Source organism: Chiloscyllium plagiosum, unplaced genomic scaffold, assembly GCF_037043375.1.
Source record: "Chiloscyllium plagiosum isolate Xiang-an unplaced genomic scaffold, Cpla_swu_hap1 HiC_scaffold_15, whole genome shotgun sequence".
In the NCBI taxonomy this organism is placed as follows: domain Eukaryota; kingdom Metazoa; phylum Chordata; class Chondrichthyes; order Orectolobiformes; family Hemiscylliidae; genus Chiloscyllium; species Chiloscyllium plagiosum.
In genome coordinates this window covers 66308422-66321039 of record NW_028270153.1, presented here as the reverse complement: position 1 = coordinate 66321039, position 12618 = coordinate 66308422, and positions in this window count along the sequence as shown.

Sequence of the window (12618 nt, the reverse complement as noted above, 5' to 3'; positions counted from 1 at the left end):
CCTTGAGTGGTCCACACAGTCTCCTTCCCCTATCAAAAGGCAAATATGATTCATGACTTATCCAATTCCTTTCCAAAAGCTTAAACATTAAATCTGTTTATAGCTTCCAGCAAATTCTGCAGGAATAGTGTATAAACAAAGTCACATTTCTTTCCCTGAGAGCATGGGACTGATCCTTTGGAACTGGACACTGTCTCTCCTCAGTCGTTCTTTGAAAGAGGTTTCTAAAATCTCCACCGAACCTCCTCTGCTTCAGGGCCTAGTCCCAGTTCCTTCATCCAACCGAATCCCTCATCCCTCCCTCTTTGTTCTGAATCATTCAGAGTGTGGCAAGTTAAGCTCATCCCTCACTGTCCTTGGGATTGGTACCTATCTGTTTGAGCATAACTGGGTGTTATGAGTGACGAGTGACATGGAGGTCACAGCTGGTCACACCAGCAGGTTTCCCTCCCTTGAAGGATGTCAGTGATCCAGATGGGATTTCTAGAAATCCAGTGGTTTCACGATCCTTACTGCTGTTAGCTTATTATGTTTCAGATTGAGGTCATAAACTGAACTCATTTTCTAGCAGCTCTGGTGAGATTTGAACCCATCGCTTCCAAAGATTAATCCAGGCCGCTGGATAAGGAATTCATTAACAGAAACCATCATTCTGCACCTTTCTAAAGCCTTCGCATCGTTCCTAACTTGTGGATATAGCTGCTAGACTGGGTCTACAGCAGGTGGTGAGGGAACCAACAAGACAGAAAAACATACTTGACCCCATCCTTACTGACTGCAGATGCATCGTAGAGCCATAGAGTCATAGAGATGTACAGCATGGAAACAGACCCTTCAGTCCAACTCAACCATGTCGACCAGATATCCCAACCCAATCTAGTCCCACCTGCCAGCACCCGGTCCATATCCCTCCAAACCCTTCCTATTCATATACCCATCCAAATGCCTCTTAAATGTTGCAATTGTACCAGCCTCCACCACTTCCTCTGGCAGCTCATTCCATACACATACCACCCTCTGCGTGAAACAGTTGCCCCTTAGGTCTCTTTTATATCTTTCCCCTCTCACCCTAAACCTATGCCCTCTAGTTCTGGACTCCCCCACCCCAGAGAAAAAAATTTTGTCTATTTATCCTATCCATGCCTCATAATTTTGTAAGGTCACCCCTCAGCCTCCGATGCTCCAGGGAAAACAGCCCCAACCTGTTCAGCCTCTCCCTTTAGCTCAAATCCTCCAACCCTGGCAACATCCTTGTAAATCTTTTCTGAACCTTTTCAAGTTTCACAACATCTTTCCGATAGGAAGGAGACCAGAATTGCACGCAATATTCCAACAGTGGCCTAACCAATGTCCTGTACAGCTGCAATATGACCTCCCAACTATTGTACTCAATACTCTGACCAATAAACAAAAGCATAGTGGGCGGCACGGTGGCACAGTGGTTAGCACTGCTGCCTCACAGCGCCAGAGACCCGGGTTCAATTCCCAACTCAGGCGACTAACTGTGTGGAGTTTGCATATTCTCCCCGTGTCTGCGTGGCTTTCCTCCGGGTGCTCCGGTTTCCTCCCACAGTCCAAAGATGTGCAGGTCAGGTGAATTGGCCATGCTAAATTGCCCGTAGTGTTAGGTAAAGGGGTAAATGTAGGGGAAAGGGTGGGTTGTGGGTCGGTGTGGACTTGTTGGGCCGAAGGGCCTGTTTCCACACTGTAAGTAATCTAATCTAATACCAAATGCCTTTTTCACTATCCTATCTACCTGCAACTCCACTTTCAAGGAGCTATGAACCTGCACTCCAAGGTCTCTTTGTTCAGCAACACTCCCGAGGACCTTACCATTAAGTGTATAAGTCCTGCTGAGATTTGCTTTCCCAAAATGCAGCACCTCACATTTATCTGAATTAAACTCCATCTGCAACTTCTCAGCCCATTGGCCCATCTGGTCAAGATCCTGTTGTAATCTGAGGTAACCCTCTTCGCTGTCCACTACACTTCCAATTTTGGTGTCACCTGCAAACTTACTAACTGTACCTCTTATGCTTATATCCAAATCATTTATGTAAATGACGAAAGGTAGTGGACCCAGCACTGATCCTTGTGGCACTCCACTGGTCACAGGCCTCCAGTCTGAAGAACAACCCTCCACCACCACCCTCTGTCTTCTACCTTTGAGCCAGTTCTGTATCCAAATGGCTAGTTCTCCCTGTATTCCATGAGATCTAACCTTGCTAATCAGTCTCCCATGGGGAACCTTGTCGAACGCCATACTGAAGTCCATATAGATCACATCTACTGCTCTGCCCTCATCAATCTTCTTTGTTACTTCTTCAAAAACCTCAATCAAGTTTGTGAGACATGATTTCCCACGCACAAAGCCATGTTGACTATCCCGGATCAGTCCTTGCCTTTCCAAATACATGTACATCCTGTCCCTCAGGATTCCCTCCAATAACTTGCCCACCACCGAGGTCAGGCTCACCGGTCTATAATTCCCTGGCTTGTCTTTACCGCCCTTCTTAAACAGTGGCACCACGTTTGCCAACCTCCAGTCTTCCGGCACCTCACCTGTGACTATTGATGATACAAATATCTCAGCAAAGGGCCCAGCAACCACTTCTCTAGTTTCTTACAGAGTTCTTGGGTACACCTGATCAGGTTCTGGGGATTTATCCACCTTTACTCGTTTCAAGACATCCAGCAATTCCTCCTCTGTAATCTGGAAACTTTGCAAATGTCACCATCTATTTCCCTACAGTCTATCCTTTTCCACAGTAAATACTGACTTTTCCACAGTAAATACTGACGCAAAATATTCATTAAGTATCTCCACCATTTTCTGTGGCTCCATACAAAGGCCGCCTTGCTGATCTTTGAGGGGCCCTATTCTCTCCCTAGTTACCCTTTTGTCATTAATATACTTGTAAAAACCCTTTGGATTCTCCTTAATTCTATTTGCCAAAGCTATCTCATGTCCCCTTTTCCATGACAGTATCGTTAAGAGTGACCATCACATAGTCCTTGTGGAGATGCAGTCCGCTTTCATACTGACAATACCTTCCATTGTGTTGTGTGGCACTATTACTAGCTGCTGGAGAAGATACTGAGGGATAGGATCTATTCCCATTTGGAAGAAAATGGGCTTATCAGTGATAGGCAGCATGGTTTTGTGCAGGGAAGGTCATGTCTTACCAACTTAATAGAATTCTTTGAGGAAGTAATAAAGTTGATTGATGAGGGAAGGGCTGTAGATGTCATATACATGGACTTCAGTAAGGCATTTGATAAGGTTCCCCTTGGTAGGCTGATGAAGAAGGTGAAGTTGCATGGGATCCAGGGTGTACTAGCGAGATGGATAGAGAATTGGCTGGGCAACAGGAGACAGAGAATAGTAGTGGAAGGGAGTTTCTCAAAATGGAGACCTGTGACCAGTGGTGTTCCACAGGGATCCGCGCTGGGACCACTGTTATTTGTGATATACATAAATGATCTGGAGGAAGGTATAAGTGGTCTCATTAGCAAGTTTGTAGATGACACTAAGATTGTTGGAGTAGCAGACAGTGAGGGGGACTGTCAGAGAATGCAGCAGAATATAGATAGATTGGAGAGTTGGGAGGAGAAATAGCAGATGGAGTTCAATTAGGGTAAATGCGAGGTGATGTATTTTGGAAGATCCAATTCAAGAGTGAACTAAATGGGAAAGGCCTGGGGAAAATTGATGCAGAGAGATCTGAGTGTTCAGGTCCATTGTACCCCTGAAGGTGGCAATGCTGATCAAGAGTGGTCAGGAAGGCATAAGGCATGTTTTCCCTCATCGGACGGGGTATTGAGTACAAGAGTTGGCAGATCATTTTACAGTTGTATAAGAACTACATCACCTAGCCACAAAATGACATGACCCTCTCTCACTAGTATCCTTACATACAGATGAGGAAGGACACCATTTCGACTGGGACAACACATCCATCCTAGGACAAGCCAAACAGAGACACGCATGAGAATTCCTAGAAGCATTGCATTCCAAGTGGAATTCTATCAACAAACACATTGACTTGGACCCCATTTACCACCCCCTGAGAAAAAGAACAGGAAATGACATCACCACAGGAAATGACATCACCAAGCCAAAGAAACTCAAACGCAGTGGCTCAGTGGTTAGCACTGCTGCCTCACTGCGCCTGGGACCCGAGTTCGATTCCCACCTCAGGCAACTGTCTGTGTGGAGTTTGCACTTTCTCCCTGTGTCTGCGTGGGTTTTCTCCGGGTGCTCCGGTTTCCTCCCACAATCCAAAAGATGTGCAGGCTAGGTGAATTGGCCATGCTAAATTGCAAAATCAGGTATAAATATAGGGTAGGGGAATGGGTCTGGGTGAGCTACTCTTTGGAGAGTTGGTGTGGACTTGTTGGGCCGAAAGGCCTGTTTCCATACTGTAGGGAATCTAATCTTAAAAAAACCCCAAATGCATAAATAGAAAGCAGGATTCATCAGCAATGCTTTGTCCGGAGGCTCACTGACAATGTTACCCAATATGGTAATGAAACGTCTGAAAATGAACCTTCCAGCTCAGCGAGCAAACCTACATCCAGAACCTCAACATGAGCCACAAATCTTCTCAAAACTTGCTAGCTGTATAAGACTTTGGTTTGGCCACATTTGGAATACTGCGTACAGTTCTGGTCACCACATTACCAAAAGGATGGGGATGTTTTGGAGAGGATGCAGAGGAGGTTCACCAGGATGTTACCTGGTATGGAGGGTGCTAGCTATGAGGAGAGGCTGAGTAGATTAGGACTACTTTCATTAGAAAGATAGAAGTGGACCTGATTAAGATCTACTAAATCATGAGAGGTGTGGATAGGGTGGATAGCAAGAAGCTTTTTTCCAGAGTGGGGGGAACTCAATTACCAGGGGCCACGAGTTCAAAGTGAGAGGGGAAAAGTTTAGGGGAGATATACGGGGAAAGTTCTTTATGCAGAGGGTGGTGAGGGCCTGGAACAAATTGCCACCAGAGGTGGTAGAGGCGGGCACGATAGTCTCATTTAAGATGGATCTAGACAGATACATGAATGGGCAGGGAGCAGAGGGATACAGACCCTTGGAAAATGGGTGACAGGTTTAGATAGAGCATTTGGATTGGCACAGGCTTGAAGGGCCGAAGGGTCTGTTCCTGTGCTGTAATTTTCTTTGTCCTTTGTATCACCATGCTAAATGGGACTGACTTGGAACCAATCGAGCAACTCAAGATTTGGCATCTATAAGGTGCTGTGAGCAGGAGAATTGTACTCCAGCACAATCTGTAACCTCATGGCCCGGCATTTCCCCCACTCAACCATTACCATCAAGCTAGGGGATCAACCCTGGTTCAGTGGAGAGTGCAGGAGGGCATGCCAGGAGCAACACCAGGCATATGTGAAGGTGAAGTGCCGACCTGGTGAAGCCATCAAACTGGAGTGTAAAGATCAGTCTACATGATGTGTTGGTGTGATTGGTTGCCACGGGAGTATTGCCCGGATGAGACAGAATGATTCAAGCCAGCATTTCTGAAGCTGGAGTCTGGGAGATGGTGTGAACTGGCATTGGGGAGTATGGTCTCCAGGGGGCACACTGCAGACTGGGCTGTCTCTCTGGGAGAGGTGGGCACAGGGCAATGAGCTAAGGGAGGTAGGAACAGTAGCAGCACGAAGAGCCACAGTGAGTGAGGCTGGTGTTGAATCCAAAGGCAAGTCAGTCACATTCAAGAAGGCAGCAGAGTTTGTAAATAGGACTGGGTGGGAGAGGGAAGGCGCAGGGTCATGTGGTCTCAGAGTCATGGGGAGGGGTCTTAGGACCATGGGTGGGGTCTCAGAGTCATGGGGCAGAGGTCTAAGGATCATGAGGACGGGTCTCAGGGTCATGGGTGGAGTCTCAGGGTCATGGGGGAGGGTTCTCAGAGTTATGGGGTGTCACAGGACCATGGGGAGGCGACTCAGGGTCATGGAGTTCCAGGGTCATGGGGCGGAGATCTCAGGGTATTGAGGAGGGGTATCAGGGTCATGAGTGGGGCTTCAGGGTCATGGAGGAGGGGCCCTAGGGCCATGACAGAAGGGTCTCAGAGTTATGGGGGAATGACGGGTCCATGGGAGTGGTCTTAGGGTCATAGGGAGAGGCTTCAAGATCATGAGGTGTCTGAAGTTCATGGGAGAGGGGTATCAGACACATGGAGAGGGGTGTCAGGACTATGAGGCATCTCAGCGCTATGGGGGAAGGGTTTCAGCACCATGAAGGGTCTCAGGGCTGTGGGGGGGGGGGGGGGGGGGGGGGGGTAGGGCTTCAGCACTGAGTCAGGACCCCTGTGATTCTCACTGACCACAAGTGGAAACAATTGAATTGAATTTGATTCATTTTCTGACTGTAAACAGGAAAGGAACCTGTTCTCAGGCCACAGACCACAAACAGGAAAGGGCTCCTACAGGAAATCAGCACTGACCTTTGAAGAATCGAAACTTAAAAAGCGACTTATTTCGATTCTGAGCGAGCCCATCATGTTTATCAGAAACAGGAACGCTGTCAAGATGACAGACAGCATGGGTTAGATTCTCTCTCCTCAGGTTGGAGAAATACAGGTGGAGTGGACATTGTCAGGAAGATGTCTGGGACACAACATGCCTTCCCCCAGTGATCCACTTGAGACTAAATTAAAAGGACATTCCCAAAAAAAATCCCAATTTTACCACCTTTCTAACTATAGGAATGATTTCCAGACAGAATCAGGACAAACCCTGCAATCATTCCCTGTTCCCGACTGCGGTGAACAAACCCTGGGAATTTGTTCGCTCTGTGATTTATAAAGGTCATTCTGAACACATCTAGCCCATTCAGTGGGAGCTCAGTGGGTTAGCAGCACCACCTCTCCACACCCTCAGGACCCCCTCACCACAACACCACCTCCAGCCCCCACCCGTCTTCACCTGGAGAACTACAGGGCCTCCCACAGACAATGGAAAACTGGGAAACTGAGCCACTGGACGGTCATACTAGTTTCAGAACACAATGGCACCTGCTCCTGTATCAGAGCAGCACCCCTGCCCATACCTACTCCCACCCTGGGAGGATTAGTGCCACACAAAACTGTCTGGGAATGCGGGGAGTAGACAAACTATGACCTTTTTGGTTGGTGCTTTGAGAACAGGAGTTTGGACGTCATGCTGCGGCTGTACAGGACATTGGTTAGGGCACTTTTGGATTACCGTGTGCAATTCTAGTCTCCTTCCTCTCTGTACTGTACATAGAACAGTACAGTACAGGCCCTTCGGCCCTCGATGTTGTGCTGACCATTTATCCTACTCTAAGACCAAACTAACCTACATACCCTTCATTTTACTGTCATCCATGTGCCTATCTCAGAGTTGCTTAAATGTCCCTAATGACGCTATCATCACTGTTGGCAGTGCATTCCATGCACCCAAGACTCTGTGTAAAGAACCTACCTCTGACATCTCCCCTAAACCTTCCTCCAATGACCTTAAAATTAATCCCCCTCATGCTAGCATTTCCGCCCTGGGAAAATGTCTCTGACTATCCACTCTATCTCTGCCTCTCATCATCTTGTACACCTCTTTCAAGTCACCTCTCATCCTTCTACGCTCCAATGAGAAAAGCCCTAGCTCCCTCAACTTTTCTTCAGTTCAGGCAACATCCTGGTAAATCTCCTCTGCACCCTCTCTAAAGCTTCCACATCCTTCTTGTAATGAGGCAACCAGATCTGAACACAATATTCCAGGTGTGGTCTAACCAGGGCTTTTTCGAGCTGCAACATAACCTCGCGGCTCTGAAACCCAATCCCCCTGTTAATGAAAGCCAATACACCATGCTCCTTCTTAATAAACCTATCAACTTGCGTGGCAACTTTGAGGAACCTATGGACATAGACCCCAAGATCCCTCAGTTCCTCCACACTGTCAAGAATCATATATTTAACCCTGTATTTGCATTCAAATTCCACCTTCCAAAATGAATCACTTTTTTCAGGCTGAGCTCCATCTGCCACTCATCAGTCCAGTTCTGCATCCTGTCAATGTCCCGTTTCAACCTACAACAGCCCTCCACATTACCCACCACTCCACCAACCTTCATGTCATTGGCAAACTTACTAACCCACCCTTCCATTTCCTCATCCGTGATCTTTTAAAATTACAAAGTGCAGAGATCCCAGAACCGATCCCTGCGGAACACTACTGGTCACTGAGCTCCAGGCTGAATACTTTCCATCTACTACCACCTTCTGTCTTCGATGGACCCGCCAATTCTGTATCCAGACAGCCAGATTTCCCTGTATCCAATGTCTCCTTACTTTCTGAATGAGCTTAACATGGAGAATCTTATCAAATGCCTTGCTAAGATCCATATACACCACATCCATTGCTTTACCTTCATGAATGTGTTTTGTCACATTCTCAAAAAATTCAATAAGATTTGTGAGGCATGACCTGCCCCTCACAAAGCCGTGCTGACTATCTCTAACCAAACTATGTCTCTGTTGTTATTGGGGGTCCATAGAAAACTCCCAATGAAATAACTACTTTTCCTTTCCTGTTTCTGACTTCCACCCATAATGACTCAGTAGGCAAACCCTCCTCAACGACCTCCTCTTCCGTAGCTGTTATATTATCCCTGATTAGCAATGCCACTCCCCCAACTCTTTTACCTTCCTCCCTATTCCTTTTGAAACATCTGAACCCTGGAACTTCCAACAATCATTCCGACCCCTGTGATATCCAAGTCTTTGTAATGGCCACAACATCATAGCTCCAAATAATCACAAATCCTGTCTCTCAGAATCCTCTTCAATAATTTGCCCACCACTGATGTAAGATTGACAGGTCAGTATTTACCAGGGTTATCCCTATTCCCTTTCTTGAACAAGGGAATAACATTTGCCACCCTCCAATCATCTGGTACTACTCTAGTGGACAATGAGGATGCAAAGATCATCGCCAAAGGCATAGTAATCTCTTCCCTTGCTTCCCGTAGTAACCTTGGGTATATCCCATGACCACTCCCATCTAGAAGGACAAGGGCAGCAGGCACTTGGGAACACCACCACCTGCAGGTTCCCCTCACCACCCTGACTTGGAAATATACCTCCGTTCCTTCACAGTCATTGGGTCAAAATCCTGGAATTCCCTCCCTACCGGCATTATGGGTCAGCCCACAGCAGGTGGGTGCAGCGATTCAGGAAGGCAGCTCACCACCACCTTCTCAAGGGCAAATTGGGACGGGCTATCAGTGCTGGGCAGCCAGCGGCACCCAACTCCCACAAATTAATTAAAAAGAAAACCCTGTCTCACCCGGGGACTTATCTATCCTTATGTTTTTCAAAATTTTCAACATATCCTCCTTCTAAAAATCGAACTTGTTCGAGCATATCAGCCTTTTTCATGCTATCCTCACAAAAGATAAGGTTTCTCTCACTCGTGAATACTGAAACAAAGTATTCATTAAGGACCTCCCCTATCTCCTCCAACTCCAGGCACAAGTTACCTCCACGATCCCTGATTGACCTTACCCTCACTCTAGCCATCCTGTTGTTCCTCAGATAAGTGTAGAACGCCTTGGGGTTTTCTTAATACTACCCATCAAGGCTTTTTCATGCCCCCTTTTAGCTCTCCTAAGTCCATTCTTCAGTTCCTTCCTGGCTACCTTGTAACCCTCTACAGCCCTGTCTGATCCTTGCCTCCTCAACCTTAAGTAAGCTTCCTTCTTCCTCTTGACTAGATGTTCCACATCTCTTGTCACCCAAGGTTCCTTCACCCTACCATCCCTTCCTTGCCTCAGTGGGACAAACCTCTCCAGCACTATCAGCAAGTGCTCCCTAAACAACCTCCATATTTCTGTTGTGCATTTCCGAGAACATCTGTTGATGCTCCACAGTTTCTGCTGAATTGCATTGTAATTCCCCCTCCCCCAGTTAAATACTTTCCCATACCGTCTGCTCCCATCCCTCTCCATGACTATAGCAAAGGTCAGGGAGTTGTGATGATTGTCACAACGCTCTCCCACTGAGAGATCTAACACCTGACCTGGTTTGTTGCCAAGCACCAAATCCAATACAGCCTCCTCTCTAGCCTGCTTATCTACATACTGAGTCAGGAGTCCTTCCTGGACATACCTGACAAAAATCTGCTCCATCCAAACTGTTGGCATTAAGGAAGTTCCAATCAATATTAGGGAAGTTGACGTCACCCATGACAACAACCCTGTTACTTCTGCGCCTTTCCAAAATCTGTCTCCCAATCTGCTCCTCCGTGTCTCTGTTACTATTGGAGGGGTCTACAGAAAGCTCCCAATAAAGTGACTGTTCTTTTCCGGTTTCTGACTTGCACCCATACTGACTCTGTAGACAAACCCCCCTCGATGACCTCCCTTTCTGCAGCTGTGATAATATCCCCGACTAACAATGCCACTCTTCCACGTCTTCTACCTCCCTGTACCTTTTGAAACATCTAAACCATGGAACATCCAATGACCATTCCTGTCCCTGTGATATCTAAGTCTCCATAATGACCACAACATTGTATCTCCAAGTACTGATCCATGCTCTAAGCTCATCACCCTTATCCCTGACACTTCTTACATTAAAATAGACACACTTCAACCCATCACACTGACTGCAACTTTGCCCTATCAACTGCTTATCCTTTTTCACAGACTCTCTGCGCACTCTAATTGCCTGTTCACCAGCTACCCCATCCTCTGATCCATAGCTCCGGTTCCCAATCCCCTGTCAAACTAGTTGAAACCTTCCCGAAGAGCTCTAGTAAACCTTGCACCTTGGATATTGGTATCCCTTCAGTTCAGGTGCAACCCGTCCTCCTTGTACAGGTCCTGCCTTCCCCAGAAGGTATCCCAATGATCCACATATCTGAAGCCCTCCATCCTACACCAGCTCTGTAGCCACATGTTCAGCTACACTTGCTCTCTGTTCCTCGCCTCACTAGCCCGTGGCACTGATAGCAATCCTGAAATTAGGGAGCTGGAACTGGAGCTGGGTGCACTCAGGATCACCAGTGGGAATCTCCAGATTACTTCCAGTGCCATGTGCTAGTCAGGATAAAAACGGAAGGATATGGCTGATGACTGTGTGGCTAAAGAATTAATGCATGGGACAAGGATTTATATTTTTAGATCATTGGGATCTTTCCTGGGACAGAGGTGGCCAGGTTTGCTAGTACTGCAAGGGTGAGTTTAAACTAGATTGGCAGGGGGGTGGGATCCCCAACAGCAGGGTGGCAAGTGTGAGGTTGGAAGGAGATACAGAAGGTCATCAGAAACAGTAAAGTGAAGAGACAGGTTAGGCTGGAACACCGCATTCCTGAAGAAGGGCCTGTGCCCGAAACGTCGAATCTCCTGTTCCCTGGATGCTGCCTGACCTGCTGCGCTGTTCCAGCAATAAAGTTTCAACTTTGATCTCCAGCATCTGCAGACCTCACTTTCTCCTGGAACACCGCAGGGAGCAAGGAATGCCTGTTGGGTTAAATTACATCTATTTCAATGCAAGAGGGCTGACAGGTAAGGCCAATAAACTCAGGGCATGGAAAGGTACGTGGGACTGGGATACTCTAGCCATTATAGAAACATGGCTAACGGAGGGATAGTACTGGTAGCTACATGTGCCAGGGTACCAGTGGTAGTGGAAAAGCGGGGAGAGGGAGTTGCATTTTTCATTTATGTGAGTATCACAGCAGTAATCAGAAATGAAATACCTGAAGGATCATCCAGTGAGGCTTTGTGGGTGGAGCTAAGAAATAAGAAGGGGTTAGTAACGTTATTGGGATTGTACTACAGGCCCCCAAATAGTCAATGGGAATGAGAGGAATGAGTATGCAGGGAGACCGGGGAGACCTGCAGGAGTAATAGGGTTGTCACAGTAGGAGATTTTAATTTTCCTAACATAGACTGGGACTGCCAATGCGTTAGATGGGATGGAATTTGTTAAATGCGTTTGGGAACGTTTCCTGAAGCAGTATATAGGGGGTGCTACTTGGGATAGGGCAAAACTCGACATACTCTTGGGAAATAGGGCAGGACAGGTGACTGAGGTGATAGTGGGGGAGTACTCTGGGACCAGTAACCATAGTTCCATTCATTTTAAAATAATTATGGAGAGGGACAAAACTGGTCTACAGGTTCAGGTTCTAAATTGGGGCAAGGCGAATTTTGATGGAATTAGACAGGAGCTTGCAGTGGTTGATTGGAGTGGTTTGTTTACAGGCAAAGGGACCTCTGGCAAGTGGGAGGCCTTTAAAAGTGAGATAACTAGAGTTCAAGGTCTATAAGTTCCTGAGAGGGTGAACGGCAAAGTTGGCAGGAATAGGGACCCTCTGAATGACAAGAGAGACTGAGGCATTGACCAGAAAATAGGAGGTATGTCTCATGTACAGGCAAGTTGGATCAAGGGAATCCCTGGAGGTATATAGGGGATACAGGAGTTTGCTGAAGAAGGAAATCAGGAGGGCACAAAGGGGGCACAAGATAGCCTTGGCTGAGAAGATTAGGGTGAATCCAAAGAGGTTCTTTAAGTATATTAAAGGGAAATGAACAACTAGAGAGACAAAAGGACCCGTCATGGACTATAGTGGACATGT